This window comes from Pseudorasbora parva, chromosome 15 (genome assembly GCF_024679245.1).
Source record: "Pseudorasbora parva isolate DD20220531a chromosome 15, ASM2467924v1, whole genome shotgun sequence".
NCBI lineage: Eukaryota > Metazoa > Chordata > Actinopteri > Cypriniformes > Gobionidae > Pseudorasbora > Pseudorasbora parva.
In genome coordinates, this window is record NC_090186.1 from 41473973 (window position 1) to 41493171 (window position 19199).

Consider the following 19199-nt stretch of genomic DNA (forward strand, 5'->3'; position numbering starts at 1 on the left):
CCTCTGCGGTGCTCTCGCAGCAGAAGAATCTCAGCAGAATCTCAGCAGACTCCATCCATGTGCCTTCTTCTTTTAAGGCGGACGCTTTGTCCCGCATCCACAGTCTGGAGGAAAAGGTAGAGGATTCTGAGCCCATCCTTCTGAGCCAGTTATTCGTCAGCCACATTGTCTGGTCCGAAAAAATGTAGGCTTTTATTCACATATAAACATTCATCAACTCACACATCAGTTATGGTATACAGAACAGAGAACCAATGAGGTTCATTCTCGTGTTACGCAGCACGTTTGAGCTTCAGTGAGAACCAATGAGGTTCATTCTCCCCTATCCGCGTTGGCATGATCATGCACTGTTTAATAAATGTCTAAATGCAGTGTATGTCTTTTTCCATGTGACGTGTCATGGTCCCACAAAGTCCTCTGGCTCTGCCTGCCACAGTAGCCATGCCTTCCAACTCACACTATAGGTTGAGCTCATAGACTGTAAAAAAATTGACATAGTGTCCTTGACATCACCCATAGGTTTCTGAAGAGCTTTTCTGAAGCCTAATGTGCTTCCATTGCTATCTTGGCAGCGCGTCACTCCCATACATGAATATGGGCGAAGTGGAGCTAACAGGTGGAGTGTGTGAAGCTAACAGACAACTGATAAACGGCTAGTAGTGACAGCAGCGGCAACCTGTCACTCAAGTGACCATGCCCTAAATTATGCAGAACTTTTAGGCTTAATATGATTTTAAATAATGAGTTATAAAAAAAACCCACCCTCCTCACAGTTGTCATGAAGGACAAAATTAGCAGTATCAATCAAAACCATAATTTGTACCAGGCTGTAAACGTGCTGTTTTTTTTTTGTTTTTTTTTTACGGTAAAATTGGCCATTTTAACATTTTAATCAGATTTTGCTCCCTTCTGGATCCTGTCCCTAGTTGATGTATTGTAGTTAAGTCGCTTCCGTACTGGCTTCAAGAGAAACTGGGGAGGTTGTCGTTTGGTTTAGCTGTAAAGAGTTTGACAGATCTGAGCAGACCGCTCCCAATGCTTTGAATAATCGCCTGGGGTGCTCAATGTGTATGCTTGGGAGAGATAAACCCATTGATATATTAGTAGACGAACAATAAACTGGGTTGAGAGAATGTATTTTAAAGTTTTAAAAAAATCGTACACACTTCATCTGTAATGCCTAAACGTGTCATTTTGTGACCTTTTATACTTACAGCAGTCAATCTGCCCAAATGCCAACACCAGGAAGTGCTTTCAGCGAACACCAGGTGGTGCTATTGTTCAGGTTTTAATTCTTCTTATTCTACAATTCTCATTTCACGGCTGAATCTTTCCATCAGGCTGCTAGCAAACGTCTTCAATCACATGATTCCTGTCTGTCTGCATCTTTTAATTAATTTTTAGCCATTCACTTGTGAGCTTTGTCTCCATAGAGTTCTGATCCGTATTTCTGAATCAGAGTGTGGTTATGAGAGTGTTGCTATTGTTTTAACGTGTTAATAGTTGCAATACCACTAGAGACACAAACAAACCGTTGAGTCTCACATGGTTTCGGCTACATAGCCTTGGTGGTTGTCGCAACCTGCTTTCACAGCAAGTGTCATTCTCACCCCTTCTAAAGCATCCCAACATGCACCTGGCTCCTGTTCAAAGTGTCTGGCCATGTGCCATCCCAAATGGGTCCTTTTGTCAAACAGCACTATGATCCCATGAGAAACACTGCTCCTCAGAAAAGAGAAGATCTGGATCCGATCTAATAACCGACTGATTGGTGTTCTTCTCAGCTAGTACTGAAGCTCACATTGTACAATACAAATAGAACCCTGGGTTCTTGACTACATTTTAAAGAACCTTTTATGCCAAAAAGGTTCAATATAAAGAGAAATGTCTTAAATGATTGCATAATACTTTAACGTTTAATGTTGTCTAATCATAATGTATGTTTAAAAGCTGTTTAATTCATAGAATGTAATCTAAAATATTAAAAATCAATTAAAGGAAATTAATTAATAAAACATTAATCCATAAAATGATCTATGTTTGGAGCCTCTTGATGTTATATTATCTCCCCTTACATATCAGAGTATTAGCATATGAATTATAAATAGATAATACATGAAGTCTATAGAAATAGTTATGAAAAAGCCATGAAAAGAGATGCATTTTTTCATATTGTTGTATTAAATATAGGACATTTTATACCCCAACTTAACCCTTTTAATTGCTGGTTGTAACTAGTATATGTGTACACACACACACACACACACACACACACACACACACACACACACACACACACACACACACACACACACACACACACACACACACACACACACACACACACACACCAGATCAGGCATAACATTATGACTACCTTCCTAATATTGTGTTTGTCCCCCGTTTGCTGCCAAAAGAGCCCTGACCCGTCGAGGCATGGACTCCACTAGACCCCTGAAGTGTGCTGTGATATCTAGCACTAATATGTTAGCAGCAGTTGCTTTAAGTTCTGTAAGTTGCGAGGTGGGGCCTCCATGGATCAGACTTGTTTGTTCAGCACATCCCACAGATGCTCGATTGGATTTTGATCTGGGGAATTTAGAGGCCAAGTCAACACCTGAAACTTGTTGCTGTGCTCCTCAAACCATTCCTGAACCATTTTTTCTTTGTGGCAGGTCACATTATCCTGCTGAAAGAACCACAGGCACCAGGGAATACCGTTTCCATGAAAGGGTGTACATGCAACAATGCTTAGGTAGGTGGTACAGTACGTGTCAAAGTTAATCCACATGGATGGCAGGACCCAAGATTTCCCAGCAGAACATTGCCCAAAGCATCACACTGCTTCTGACACACACACACCCGGCCATCAACATGATGTAAGAGAAAACGTGATTCATCAGACCAGGCAACTTTCTACCACGCACGCACGCACGCACGCACACGTGACAATGCTTTGCATACTATTTATTGATTTAGTTGGATTGATAGGATTTATTTGGCCTATGCAAAGGATTTGTTTGAGACCAGGGGTGTCCAAACTTGGTCCTAGGGCCACTATCCTGGAGAATTTTGCTCCAGCTTGCTTTAACACTCCTGCATAGAAGTTTCTAGTATCCCTAATAAGATTAGCTGGTTCAGGTGTGTTTAATTGGGGTTGGAGGTAAATTTTGCAGGACATAGGCTACTTGCCAGGATTAAGATTGGATTGACTTTTTTTCAATGCTAGGGGGCGCCATAACTGAAAAAAATCTTTAACAGTGTGTTGAAATTTACCATTAAAGCAACTTTTATATCCACAGCAACATAATGTTTGTTCAGTTGAACCCTCTGACTATATTTAATGTTTAGATTACTTTTATCATTTTACAAGTAACTTGAACTTGACAGTGTTTGGTGACCCGGTCCTCTGTTGATCCTCGTGGAGGTAATTAATGGTCGTGTGGATCTCAGTCTCTGTGTGTGTGGAGAGGCACAGGCGGTCCGGTCTGATGGTATCGAGCTTTGGCTGAGATCAGATCGCTGGCACCATCACCAGCCCCTCCTGCGAACCTGCGGCGCTGCTGCATGAAGGAACCAGGTGCTGCCTATTCATTAGCCATTAGCGCTCAAAGCTCCAGCCAGACGGGCTTGCTGCTGCAAACAGGTCTGATGTCCAGATTCATTTCCTTTACTTGGTTAGATGAGTTGGTTTAGTTTATTAATATTACAGAGTCATAAACAACATCTTAAACGTATATAGACGGATGCAACAACTTGTAGGCTTATAAATATTATAAAGACTTTCTTATAAAGATATAGAATATAAAGAATATAAAGATATTCTTATGAATCTTCTTTTTTCTTTCGGCTGTTCCTTTTTCAGGGGTGGCCACAGCGAATCATCTGCCTCCATCTATTCCTAAGACATATTCTTTTGAATAACGTGTAGATATTTTAGTATCTTACTATTATATATATATATTTTTTAATATTCAGAATTTGATTTAAAAAATATATATTTTCAGTTTTGATTTGTCATTTGTATTATTATTATTTTTAATATGCCTGTTTATTAAAGTTTTAGTTTTTTTAGTACTTCAGTTTAAAGGGTTAGTTCACATAAAAATGAAATTGATGTCATTAATGACTATGTTAATGACTCCCCCTAATGTCGTTCCTCACCCGTAAGACCTCCGTTCATCTTCAGAACACAGTTTAAGATATTTTATATTTAGTCTGAGAGCGTATCTAAGTGTATGCACACTATACTGTCCATGTCCAGAAAGGGAATAAAAACATCATCACAGTAGTCCATATGAGACATCAGTGGGTTAATTAGAATCTCTTGAAGCATCGGAAATACATTTTGGTCCAAAAATAACAAAAACTACGACTTTATTCACCATTGTCTGCTCTTCCGCGTTTGTTTTCAATCCTCAAATAAAGATTCAAACAGTTATGAATCAGCGTATTGATTCATGATTCGGATCGCATGTCAAAGTGTTCGTCGCTCGAGTTGAGACTGTTTTCCAAGATGGCGCCTGTCCATGAATGCGTAATGTACTGTCTTTATAAAGTATCTTCTTATTAAACTGTTTGTTCACTTACAAAGTTCTCAATGCTTTGGTTTGCATGTAGGGACCCTCATGAAGCTACCGTGTTAGTGTGAGGCTATTTTGAGCCTTGTTAGTCGTATTAATAGCAATTTAATTTCACTTACCCTGTGCCCCATAGACAAGCGTTATAAGCTAATCTGTTTTTAGAGATAGCACTCTTTACATTCGATTTTTATGAAAACGCATCCCAGAGAACGATCTACTCGGTAACCATCTGTTAATTACCCCTATAGGGTCATTTCTCACCGGAGTTGTCCTTTAAATTTGTAACACAACTATTTTAGATTTATGGCTTTGAGTTTCTCACAGTTTTAGAGTAAAACATTTCTTTGAATATATATATTTTCATATACAATTTAAAAATATAATTTTTTTAAAAACTATTTCATGTTTTTCTTTTTTCTCTTTTTTCTTTTTAATTTTAATCTGTGCTCCAAAGCATTCAAAATTTATGAAGTTTAAGTTGGATATTTCATTTTATAAATGGATTATAACTACTGCATAACTAGAATTTTGTACCATACAATTCCCTAAAAATATAAAATAAAAATAATACTTTATATAAAATAATCAAACAAAAATATAGTACATTCATTCCATTGACATTTATTATTGTCAATGGAATGGATAATTATTTAGTCAGGTTTATCTGAGCACCAATTGTCCAGGTGCAGACAGAGCACAGTATTTACAGAAGCTGCAATAAAAGTGCACAATATTTAACTACCCTGATTTGTCCTGTGTGTGTGTGTGTGTGTGTGTGTGTGTGTGTGTGCGCGCGCGCACTCGCCCGCAGATGCTGAAGGAAGTACAAACAACCAAGGACCTCAGATAAGACATTTGCTCTCCCTTGTGTCTCCCAGTATGAGGTAAAATTATGACAACCTTAATATGCAGAACTCTATTTTGTAATGCATTTTAAGACTAAATCACTGCATGAATATTATAATCGTGTGCTGTAGTGTTTCCAAATAGATAAATACTGATGGAAATGAGAGGGGCAGGAGAGCATATTTATCTCCAAGTATAAAAATAAATGTCTTTTATTTTTAAATAAATGTCTTTATTTTTAAATTAAAGTCTTTATCAAATGCAAAATCTAATTTTACATGATCAGATCTTCTATAACATGATAAATGGTGCAACATTTGAATTTTCAATCAATCGCCCATCTGCATGTAGAAATGCTAGTGCTGAGGTGTATGTGCATTAATGAATGGCTCTGAATTAAACGCTTGTGTTTTTAATCTGGAGATTATGTTCAGATAGGCCTCGCTCTAAAGCCTGGATTAAATGCAATCCTCCCTTAGAGCACAAAACATCCAGCAGCTTCATTCTCTATAGCTTTGGCTTTTACACACACCACAAAAACAATGAGTATAGCTAACAGTTTTGAAGAAGAAAAAAGCATTTTTAGTATTTTTTACTTTTTTCATCTGTATAGTTTTAACCTGGAATATTGATCCAGAATGTGTTATTTGTTAACTGTTGTAATATTTACCCTGTGTATGACATTCACTTACTGTATTCATCTTGTGAATGAAAAACCATCAGTGCACTAATGTGCGTTTGTGTATCTGAATTATTTATATTTCGACTGTCTCCAGGCGGCACCCCTGTTATTTATTCGCTTTGTCCAAGAATATAGTGTAGATGGTTTGATCTTGAGTTGAAATATCCATTCGGTTTGTTTTATGAATATCGTCTACGTCCTAAAGCAGAGGAGACAGTGATGTGAGTGATGTCATTTGGGGTCTGTACTGACAGAACCCAGAGGATCTTAATGTACCAGCGCAGCCACCCTTCTCTCTGTACTTTAATGCATTACTGGAGCGGTCAGAACACAGCTTGTGCACTTAATGTTATGAACGTGTGTTTTGTGGCATCTGGATGGTTCTGCTGGCAGGCTTGAGGTCCAGTACTGACACACACAGACACTGAGCAGACGCAACATGAATGAGGAAAATAACAGATGATTATTATAAGACACACACACACACACACACACACACACACACACACACACACCTTTGATCAGAGATGTGAAGGTCCATTAACAGAGCTGAGATCTGATATCTATCTATCTATCTATCTATCTATCTATCTATCTATCTATCTATCTATCTATCTATCTATCTATCTATCTATCTATCTATCTATCTATCTATCTATCTATCTATCTGTCTGTCTGTCTGTCTGTCTGTCTGTCTGTCTGTCTGTCTGTCTGTCTGTCTGTCTGTCTGTCTGTCTGTCTGCTGTTCTGTCTTTTGATTGTTTTGTCTCATCTAATTTTTATTTTCCTCTCTTTTTTTCTCAGTGTTGGCACGCTGCTGCTGCTGTTTTGGCTTTAATCTCGGCTGATTTCAGGTTGAACACACTCTCACACTTCCTCTCTGATCTCTGCGAGCCGTCACATGGGCAGATGGTCGGCTGGACCTCTCACTGACCTCCACACCTGTAGCATGGCCTCACCTGTGTATCTTGTTGTGAGAATTATTTTCCCTCCTAGAACTCCTGAGAAGGTTTGAGACATTACACTCGGTCTGTTACTGGTTCAGTATATTGTCATGATAAATTGACCCCTTTGTTGTACTGAAAAAAGATATTCAAAAAGTGTCGGAAAAAGAAATTACATTTTAAGTACTTTAAACATAATGATTGCATAAACATTTTGTACATTATAACAATAATATCATTAGAACAATTTAAGTACCCATTTGGGGACAATTGAGAACCCTGTATAAGATATTCATTAACCAATCTGAAATTAAGATTTTAGCATTCAATTTAATGCTCAAATTATATATTCATTTACTCACCAAACATTATATCTTACAATAGTCTAATACCTAATAGTCTAAAGGTACTGGAAAGTGTGTCTGTGACGTGTTTTTTAATGCCGTTATTAAACAGGCCTCTGAGATGAAGGAAATCAGAATGGCCACAAGCAACCAAATAATTCTTGAATTTTCAAGGATTTGCATTTTTAGCACCATTCCATTTGAGGGTTTAGTTCCGGCACCACTGCTCTTTGTTGAAGGGAGCTACAGAACGGGAACTAGTAAAACGACAGTTAATCCAATGAATTCCCTCCCGGCTAAGCACTGGTCATCCAGGCATTCAAAATACAGCTGTACTGCTGAAGACTTATTTCTGCTGGCCAACTCTGAATCTGTGAACCGCTGCCAGGTATATGTCTTAGACAGCACACCGAAGGCTTGAATCTTCACTCCTAAATCCCCCTTCTGTCAGAATACCATGCACTGAATGGTCAAATGAAAGTTTAACCAAGTAATTGCAGTCAGCACACTATTCTGACTGCAGTTTCACTACATTTCACAAACTCAATCTGTGCAGCAGTGCATCTAGTGACCCTCTTAAAACTAGAGCCTTCACATGTGGTTGACCTCTGGAAAAGAGCTCATAGTTACGCATATGCAGACTGGCCTTCATTGCAACCTCAGTTCAAACAAAACTTGCCAGTATTTTTTAAAGAGTCATTGCCATGACCTGTGCCAATCTAGTGTCAGGTTCTTCCTAAGAAGTGCTCTTTCAGACTAAGTGTTGGGACGCTTAGTGTTAAAGGGTTAGTTCACCCAAAAATTTAATTTATGTCATTAATGACTCACCCTAATATTGTTCCACACCCATAACATCGCCAATGTCACGTGATTTCAGCAGTTTAACATGCAATCCAAACTGCGGAAATCATTGGCGATCTGAATCGTTGATCGATTCACTGATTCACGACTGGTTGACTCTTTATTTGAGGAACACGGAAGAGAAGACAATACTGAATAAAGTCGTAGTTTTTGATATTTTTGGACCAAAATGTATTTTCGATGCTTCAAGAGATTCTAATTAACCCCCTGATGTCTCATATGGACTACTGTGATGATGTTTTTATTCCCTTTCTGGACATGGACAGTATATTGTGCATACACTTAGATACGCTCTCTGACTAAATATGATATATCTTAAACTGTGTGAAGATGAACGGAGGTCTTACGGGTGTGGAACGAGATTAGGGGGAGCCATTAATGACATCAATTTCATTTTTGTGTGAACTAACCCTTTAAGCCAACTAATCAAATTGGATCTTGCCATTTTGCCACGAGTCGCCTATTAATTGGATAATATGGATGGTTATTATAAATGATTCATTAAGTTAAATGCTGCTGTTTGTCCCTATGTTTTTGATTCTGTTATTTAATGTTGCTGCTCCAGGGGTACAGCAGCTTGTCACTGGGGCAGTACCCTTAAAAGGATATTTGAAATTTGTTTTACTCCTAAAAGGTGCACTGTAAAAAAAAAAGTGTTCAATTGAAAATGTTCTAGTGACTGATCACATCTAAATTTTTTAGTTGAATACATTTTTTTTTTGTAGTTGAATAAATTCACAGAAATAAACATTTTCCAACTGAAAAATGTAGATGTGATCAGTCACTAGAACATTTCAATTGGTGACCTAAATGTATTTTACAGTGTGCATATAGAGTAAATGGGGAATTGAGATCCCCATTGTTTTTTGTTTAATTGTAATAATATAAATTACATAATCTAATACATTTTAAAGAATTTTTCCCTTACATACATTTAATTTAGTTAACTACTTATCAAAAAAAAAAAACATGTAGCTTAACTATTAAATCATGAGTAGCTTGTAAAGCTGCATATGCATTAATTGTGATTTGGGTACAGATGGAGTTCTTTTTCCCTCTCTTCCCTCTAGGATCTACAGGTTACGGTTCCCGTCATCATTAGCAGGTCTGTGTCAGCCAGCGGCCCAGAGGGAGTTCAGCGAGGACCAGAGTTGTGAGATGAGGTGAAAGCCGCCCATATTCCCACAGTGACGGTACAGTCTGTTCACATTATCAGGTTACAGAAGCCATGGCAACATGGGACATCTTGGCATTTTGGGATTAAGCAAGACCAGCCTCACTCACCCTTTTTCTTTCTTTCTTTCTCCTTTCTTTACATACACTATTGCTTAAAAATGTGTGGATTCATCTGCTCATCAAGGCAAGCATTTATTTAATTTACAAAATCCAGTAAATATTGTGTGATATTATTACAATTTAAAATAAGTTTTCTATTTGTAATATATTTTTCTGAATTTTCAGCATCATTACTCCAGTCTTCAGTGTCACATGATCCTCCAGAAATCATTCTAATAGGATGATTTGCTGCTCAAGAGACATTTCTGATTATTATTATTATTATTATTATTATTATTATTTTTTGGAAATTTGAGATTATATATTAATGTTGAAAACAGTTGTTTTTATAGAACCCTTTTTTCAAGATTCTGAAATAGAAATCAGCATCCCTGCTGAAATAAATGGATTAATTTCTTAAATCTATTAGTATTTTTGATTACACTTTATTTGAAGGTGTCTGTGTTACAGTGTAATTGTACATGTAAGTATTGAGTAATAATAAGTAACTACATGTAGGGTTAGGATTAGGAATATTGGTTTGGTTTAGGGTTAGTTGCATCATGTACAGTAGTAATTATGCATAATTTACTATTTTTTTATTAGTACTAAAGTAACTACATATAACATATGTAACACTGACACTGTAAAATAAACCGTTACCCTAGTATTTTTTTTTTTTTTTGCAAAGTCAAGCATTTCTGTTAATATTGGTCATCGAGGTTCATCTGATGCATGTTTTTTTCTGGATTTTTTTATGCCATATGCAATATTTCTCTCAAATGTGACATAAAACAAATGCTTTTGAGATGTTTTTGAACTGATAATGCATTTGAATCTGCTCTTTTAAAAATGTGTTTAAAGGGATAGTTCACCCAAAAATAAAACTTTCTGTCGTCATTTACTCACCCTCATGTTGTTCCAAACCTGTATGAGTTCCTTTATTCGGTTGAACACAAAAGAAGATATTCTGAAGCATGTTGGTAATCAAACAGCCATTGGGCCCTATACTATCTGAGAGCATGGTCTGAAGCGGAAGGTGCAGGCGCTCTTAGGACGTGTCCGAATCCACAGATCTCTTAAAGGTCATGGGTCTGTTTTGGGCATAATGTGCAATAAACCACTCAGAGTCTCATCTCCCATTCCCTTTAAAAGCCAGTTGCGCTTGCACCATGCCGGAATTTGTGAGGGGAAAGACTGAACGATTCTCCAGAGAGGAATCCTTTTATTTTTAATATTTAAAAATGTGTATGTGTGTTTAATAAGCAGAGTGTACGTGTGTTGTGCACCCGTCTATTACTAACGCACCCTTTAATTAACACAAAATCAACGCTATTGACTTTAGAGCACGTTTTTGTTGGTCAATGGTGCACTCGTTTTACACTTCCTCAAAATAGCAATGCACTAACCATGCGCCTGAACACACCGTGTTTTCAGACCAGATGCCCATGGGCGAACAGATGGGTGGCAGTGTATTTGCTATTTAAACAACTTGGTGCAGGACATGAAAATGATAACTGCGTTGGAGCCACAAACTAGCAAAAAACACTTGCGTCATGCCTGGCGTCACGTTACACCGGGTGTAGGATAGGGTCCACAGACTTCCACAGTAGGGAAAAAAATACTATGGCAGTCAATGGCTACCGTCAACTGTCTGGTTACCAACATTCTTCAAAATATATTTTTTAAAGAAACTCATACAGGTTCGGAACAACTTGAGGGTGAGTAAATGATGGCATAATTTTCACTTTTGGGGGAACTTTCCCTTTAAGAGATGTTTTTATAGAAACATGATACTCTTGCAGTACCCCAAGAGCCACCCAGAGAATCATAGCAACGCACTAAATACTTGCATAGCAACACCCTGGCAACCGACTGGTTGTTATGGTGTTATTACTTTTCCATGAGAATTTTCTTCACAAAATCTACTCTATGCTCTATCCTGCTTTGATTCTGTATGTTTTCTCTTTTTATTGGTTGATACTGATTGCTCATTAGAAGCTGGATGGTGTTTAATTAAAAAGCAATTTTGTGTGTGTGTGTCTTGAACTAATTAGGAGCGGCAATTACCCCAAACTGTGACTGCGTCCTCCTACCGGCCACAGGAACAATGGACTGTCTGTCAGCGGCGGTGTTGCCCAAGCATAACAGATGTGTGTGGACACACTAGACAATGGCGTGGCTGGATAAGTGGGTTCCTGATCTCAGAGGCGGGGGGGAGGACGGCAGCTTGTGTCCGAGACGCCCGTGTGGGGCGAGGGAGAACTCCACAGGACCAGCACAGAGCCGGATCCGTAATACACTCTCTCTCTCTCTTACACACACACACACACACACACACTCAGACCTGTCACGGCCCCTGTGGAGACAGACCCTGCTGATCGGCTGCTAATGGACATCTGCCATAAATGCCTCGCACCCGTCGCTCTGATGAGATGGAGATTAGTGTCTATCGTAGACGCACGTCCGCTCACCTCACACAAACAAAGCAAACTGACAAGAAATGATGCGAAATCCACTCGGCTGAGTGGAAAATCCCCCTATGAAGTAACACGCAGTCCATGAGGAAGGACGGATCAGCCGAGATACGTGTCAGTCCATCTGAACTGGGGCCAATTTTCAAATTAGCTCTGATTTCTCCCTGGACAACAGCCGGGATTGCTTTCCGTAGCTTTTATCTTGGGACGTTTACTAGTTCAGTTGTAAAATATAGCTAATATTGAAGCTATGCATTGGTTAAAATGTGTAAATTATGCACCTTTAGCATTACCAAACATGCAAAATGATGATTATTTCAATCATATTCCCCTGTCTTCCATTGGTCGGGGTAATGGACCAAAACACTTTTTGAAGAACTTGACCCGCTAATCAACCTTTTACAACTAACAGTTGCACATAAAACTTGAGTTATTAGTATTATTTATATACTATTATAGTATTTATTGATATTTTGAATTGGCTTTTTTTATATTTTAGTTGTGATAATTTTGGTATGTCATTTATATTAGACTTTTTACATTTCTATTTAGCTGGAGTTTACTTTAAATTTAGTAATTCAACTTTTTTGTATATAATATTTTAGTTATAACATTTAAAAAAAAAAAATTAAGTTCAAAGTTTTTTATGTAATAGTCATATTTTATTTTATAATTTAAATTAACAAAAAAAATTTAACAGTTATATATAGTTATCAGTTATCATAGAAAATTAGTTAACTTTCTCCCAATCAGTTTTTTTGCTATTAAAAATAATTTTAGTTAATTTAAATTATATAAATATTAGATGAGAAACTTTCAGGTTGTAGTGGTAATTTTTGTATTTTTTTTATATTTAAGTTTGAGATATTACATTTTTTTAATATAAAATAATATTTATATTAAAAATAATATATATATAATGAGGTTGTAGTAGTCATTTTTGTAATTTATTTATTTATTTATTATTATTATTATTTTTTTTTATTATTATATATTTTTTTATTATATCTCAATTGGACCCTACTAAAACCTTTTTTTTCTACACAAATAAAACCATAGTGATGAATTGCATAATTCTTGACTAAGTGCTGCATGTAAAATGCTGTGCAGAGATCCAAACGAATCATTGAATCATTTCTTTGAATCAGTTCATTAAGCACATAATCGGTTAGATGAATTGGACCTCCCAAGGCTACATTTGAGAGAATAAATTGCATTGGACTGTTGCTTCAGGTCGCATTATGTCTATGCAGCATAAAAACAACCACTCTCTCATTTATTACTGGAAATGATCCACTATATTAAAAACAGCTGAGCTACTATCACACTACTAAAATAAGTTGCGTTAAGCAGTGTTGCTAATTTGAGTTAGTTGTTCCCTCATGCTGGAGTTAACCCAGCTCTCAGAGATTGTGCTGAATTGTGAGGTTTTTGTGTTTGCTGTCAGGAACAGCATGGCGGTGTCCGTGGAGCATGTTGGAATGGCGTGTGAGCACATGTCGGTGCAGAAGGCAGCTGCCACCATCAGGTGCTGGAGGAGGAACCTGCTCTGACTCACTGCCACCTTCAGCCGCAGGAATCCCCGATGTGAACAACTCATTATTCACTTTTGTCCTGTCTTTGTCTCTGTGGCTGAAGCTGTCAAACTTGTCATTGCCAGCGGAGCTCAGTTATTCCTCAGGGATTCTCTCTCTCTCTCCCCCCTCTGTTGGAAATGAAATCACAGCCATGTGAAATGGAATCGGTTGCCCGTTCCTGGTTCACTGAAGGAGAGGCTCGTACTCCAGTAATTTTTAATCAGCACAAAAGCCTGTGAGAGTTATATTCAGATGGATGCTTTGCAAATGCTTTATATTTCGTCCGGTTCTTCGTTTTTGTGTGACTCAAATGTCAGTTTGAGCATTTATTAATTTTGGTTAATGTTTGGTTGTTGTACATTTTTTATGTTCTATAAATTAACATTAGTTGATGTATTATGTGCAAACATACATTTATTAACAATGAATACTAAATCATAATTTTTTTATTTAATAAATGCAGCATTCTTGAGCAGAAGAGCCTTTTTTCAAAAATATAAACCAATCTTACTGACTTAATCTATACACTTTATTGCCAAAAGTATTGGGACATCCCTTAAATCACTGAGTCCAGGTGTTCAATCACTTCATGGCCACAGGAGGAAAAATCAAGCCCTAGGCCTGCAGACACTTCTACACACATTAGTGAAAGAATGGGTCGCTCTCAGGAGCTCAGTGAACTCAAGCGTGGGGCCGTGATAGGTTGACATCTGTGCAATAAGTCCATTCCTGACATTTCCTCACAACTTAATATTCCACATTCAACTGTTAGTGGTATTATTATAACAAAGTGGAAGCAAATGGGAACAACAGCAACTCAGCCATGAAGTTGTAGGCCACGTAAAATCACAGAGCAGGGTCAGCGCATGCTGAGGGTCACAGTGCACAGCAGTCACCATCTTTCGGCAGAGTCAATAGCTCCAGACATCCAAACTTCATGTGGACTTCAGATGAGCTCAAGAACAGTGTGTAGAGAGCTTCATGGAATGGGTTTCCATGGCGAGCAGCTCATCCAAGCCTTACATCACCAAGAGCAATGCAGAGCATGGGATGCAGTGGAGTAAAGCAGCCGCCACTGGACTCTAGAGCAGTGAGACCTGTTCTCTGAGTGACCAATCATGCTTCACTGTCTGAGTTTGGCGGTTGCCAGGAGAACGGTACTAGAGGTACACTGAGTGCATTGTGCCAAGTGTAAAGTTTAGTGGAGGGGGGGTTATGTTGTGGGATTGTTTTTCATGGGTTGGGCTTGGCCTCTTCCAGTGAAAGGAACTCTTAATGCTTCAGCATACCAAGACATTTAGAGCAATTTCATGCTCCCAACTTCGTGTGAACAGTTTGGGGATGGCCCCTTCCTGTTCCAACCTGACTGTGCGCCAGTGCACAAAGCATCGGCCCATAAAGACATGGATGAGCGAGTTTGGTGTGGAGGAACTTGACTGGCCTGCACAGAGTCCTGACCTCAACCAGATAGAACAGCTTTGGGATGAATTCGAGCGGAGACTGAGAGCCAGGCCTTCTCGTCCAACATCAGTGTCTGACCTTACTAATGTGCTTCTAGAAGAATGGTCAAAAATTCCCATAAACACACTCCTAAACCTTGAGGAAAGCCTTCCCAGAAGAGTTGAAGCTGTTAGAGCTGTAAAGGGTGGGCCAACTCCATATTAAACCCTGGAGAGAAGAATAGGATATCATTAAAGTTGATCTGCATGTAAAGGCAGGCATCCCAAAACTTTTGGCAATATAGTGTATTAAAGTTTGTAATGTAGTATTTATATTTTGTATTTGAATTCATGTAAAAAAAAAAAAAAAAAGTCTTCATTTCTTGTTGCATTAAGAAATGCTGACAAATTGAATGCTTTTTTAAATGTTACCATTAAGTTTTGTCAGTGATCATATTTTAACAAGCAGAAACCAAATTTTGGGGGAATGATGAATTGAAAATGTTTTAAATCTATAATATTGTAAGCTGGGTTCCCATTGTATGACTCTGGCCATGATTTGGCTGTCTGAGACCAAATTTGTGATTCCTAAATTTTTCCTCGGATTCAAGGCCATTGACATGCGTTCACATTTTACCTCGACAAAATTCTGGCAGTGTGAGAAGTTTCGACACACAGTCCTGTAGTCTGGCTTCTCCTACAACAACGTCAAATCAGAAACCAATAGGAAACTATTGACGCAATATTGAGACAAAAACAAACTATTAGAAGACTATTGAAAGCGTACAGCATGCACCGCCTTTAGTCGAGTAATCTCTGGTAAATGCTGCTGATCTGGGGTCTGTTGTGGTAGAAATCAATAACTGTGTTTCCAGGCTTTTTTCGCCTTGTCTTTTTTCTGTTGTCTCAATAACACTCAGTATCTTCTCTTCGCGGGCTGCTGTTCTTTTATGTGACTATCACACATACCCTGAGTGCTTCATTCTAGTGGTATTCTATCGGTTTGTCTTTCCTCCAGCGAGACCTTCAGTGCAGCTGATTGCAGAGATCTCCAGTCACTCTGTTCTGGGAGAAAGTTGAAGGAGTTTGAGGATGAGCTGTTGGTCATCTGAGGTCACACTGAAGGTCTTTCTTCATCCAGCCGCAGGAGGAGGACTGACATTCAATTGCCTTTTGTCTGTGTATTTTTCTTACAGAATTGCAAAAATAATGACTGTTTTCAAACAGGTTTCCTGAACGCTTTCTCCATGGTCAACAAACGGATAACCCTGCCCAGTCTCACACCATTGGTTCAGGTAATGTTGCCATTTAATTCACTTTATTTTAAGGTGACGTAGTTACATTGTACTTGCTTAAATAATTACTGAGTAATATTCATTTATTACATGTACTTACTATAGAGTCAGGGTTTGTTTAGGGTAAGTTATGCATCATTTACTGTTATTAGTAGAGTAAGGACACTTAGTAACTACTTCACCTTACAATAGAGTTTTACCATTTATTTAAATAAAAAATGTCCTTCCTTCCTTCCTTCCTTCCTTCCTTCCTTCCTTCCTTCCTTCCTTCCTTCCTTCCTTCCTTCCTTCCTTCCTTCCTTCCTTCCTTCCTTCCTTCCTTCCTTCCTTCCTTCCTTCCTTCCTTCCTTCCTTCCTTCCTTCCTTCCTTCCTTCCTTCCTTCCTTTCTACCTCCCTACCTATCTTCCTTCATTCCTTCTATCCATCCTTCGTCACTTTCCCCCTCCCTTCCTTTCTACCTCACTCGCTCCCCCTTCCTTCAATCCTTCATCACTCCCTTCGTTCCTTCCTCCCTCCCTTCCTCCCTTTGTTCCATCCTTCCTCCCTCCATCCCTTCCGTCCTTCCATCCTTCCTTCCTCACTCCCTTTGTTCATTCATTCGTTTGTCCCTACCTTCCTTTTTTCCTCCTACTCTCCTTCACTCTCTCCCTTCCTTTCTAACTTCCTTCATGCATGGTCTCTCTGTCTTGACAAGCCTAAAGCGAGTGTTGATTTTGAACCAGAACTGATGAATCATTAATAGGATGTGCGTTATGTCTTTTTACATAGTTCAAAGGCTCGTGAAACGACGGTGTGTGGGAGCGAAAGCGTTCCTCACCTCTTACACCTAAGCATGCTTACTCTGAGTGGAATTTGTTTGTCTCTGTCTCTCTTTCTGTCTCTCTCTCCACACGTGGCTGGGTAAAGAGGATTAAAGTGATGCAGCGCTGCATCTGTCTGTCCTCCAGCTCGCAGCTTTCAGTCCCCAAGCTTTGATGTGTTAAATGGCGCATCTTCAGTGCATGTGTGTGTGTGTGTGTGTCAACCTGAAAGGCAGGGGAGAGCAGAGAGGATGTAGAAATGCATGTGAAAAAATGAATCATGGGTCTAATGGAGCGCACAGCCTGTGTAAACCATTAAAGTTCCCTCAGCGCTTGACAAATGCAGAATATCATCAGACTGGCAGATAGAAGGATAAGCTGTGTTTTTTCGTTCATTTGTGTTTCCATCTGAATTAATCAGCATTCAGGAAAGGTTCGTTTGCTCAATTAATCTTTCTGTATGTCTGTTTACTCATTCATTGGCCCCGTGGCGTCTTACTCCAGCACAAAGCAACAGGCGTTCTGATCACGATAGCATTCAGCTCAGGCTGAGGCTGCTTAATTCGTGCTTGTAATTTGTGTTCTCAAATTGCCGTTGATCACGACCCTAGCGTATAAATCTACAGGTATTGTTATTAAAATGAGCCCTGTTCGCTCGGCTCAAGAAACAAAAGAACAAAAAGGGGTCAAACATAAGGTTGTGGTTTATTCTTTTCGCATTTCTATGTAATACAAGTACAACCGCCATATCACTAACAAATCAGTACCGTGTAATTTACCTTTTTTTTTTGGACATGTACCAAAATATACTTTGAACCTTGGAATGCCATGTAAATAATGTGTTACATGAATTTCATAGTAAGATATCTCTTTAATAATGGTATATTGATAATACCTCATTATTTTTTAGGTCTTTTGCCCAACAGATAAAAACAGAGATGTATATTGAATGCGGGACCAAATCCATAGCCCAGAGTTATCAGAGAGATTTGGATCAGTAATTACCCAAATCACCCTAGCAACCACCTAGCAATGGCATAGAAACCATTTAGAACACATTAGCAACTGCCTAGCAACACCCTAGACACCAGACAGACAACACAGAACAGCACCCAGAAAGCTGTAGAATCATCCTATCAGAACACATTTACATCTACTTATCAGCCAAGCAACGCCTTAGCAACACCTTAACATCCACCTAGCAACATTCAAAACAACCCAGAAACAGCCAAACCCAGAACATTTTAGCAATCACTTAGCAGCTGCCTAGGAAACTTCTAGCAACCACTCAGCATGCCTTAGAAAAAGCCTTGCAACCACCCAGAACACCCTAGCAACCTACCAGATAATCCCTTGAAACCAGGACTCCAGAAATGCTCTTGAAACCAGCAACCACCAATAAGGCCTTAGCAACTGCCTATCAACACCCTAGCAACCTACTAGAAAATCCTTTGAAAACAAGAATCCAGAAATGCCCTTGAAACCAGGCAGAACACCAGAGACCCTTCATAACCACCCAGTAAATCAAAGGAATGCCCTAGAACTATTCAGAATTGGAAACGCCTTAGTAATACGCTAGCAACACCAAAGTAATCGCTCAGAATAACATAGCAATGGATTTGTGTGTGCCTTGGACATTATTAGTCAGATTTCACCAGTGTTGCATTGTTGTTGTTTTTTTTCAGCAAGTACCACATTTCTTCTGAAAATGTAAAAATCTAGTGTTTTAGGTTTTCTTGTTTCTGTAAAGCCCTCATTGTCATACAGTACACTTGGCATAAATAGACCTGAAGAAACCACAGAGGCCCCTCAAACATTCGGCCCGGCCCTTCTTCCAAAGTTTCAGCTCCTTAACCGGGTTTAAACAACATTGTTTCTGGGCCTGTAAAGAATACATAGTGTCTGCCCTGGGGTGAAAAGGCTGGGCGGCAGGCAGATCAGGGAGGGGGCCGGAGTCTTTATTAACCCTAGAGTGGCCAGCTAATGTGATTGAAGAGGTGCCACCTGGCTGTGTGTGTGTGTGTGTGTGTACAGTCAGCTGCCGTAGATTGGGGAGGACCAGGTGCTGAGATTCG

At 38.9% G+C, this 19199-nt stretch overlaps 1 long non-coding RNA gene across 1 annotated transcript; it reads left to right on the top strand.

Annotated features, from left to right (window-relative positions):
• Positions 1-3319: 3319 nt before the first annotated feature.
• Positions 3320-7111, top strand: LOC137042057 (uncharacterized). Its single transcript, XR_010898208.1, has 3 exons — positions 3320-3646; positions 5395-5467; positions 6916-7111. It is a non-coding gene; the product is annotated as an uncharacterized lncRNA (long non-coding RNA).
• Positions 7112-19199: the final 12088 nt, after the last annotated feature.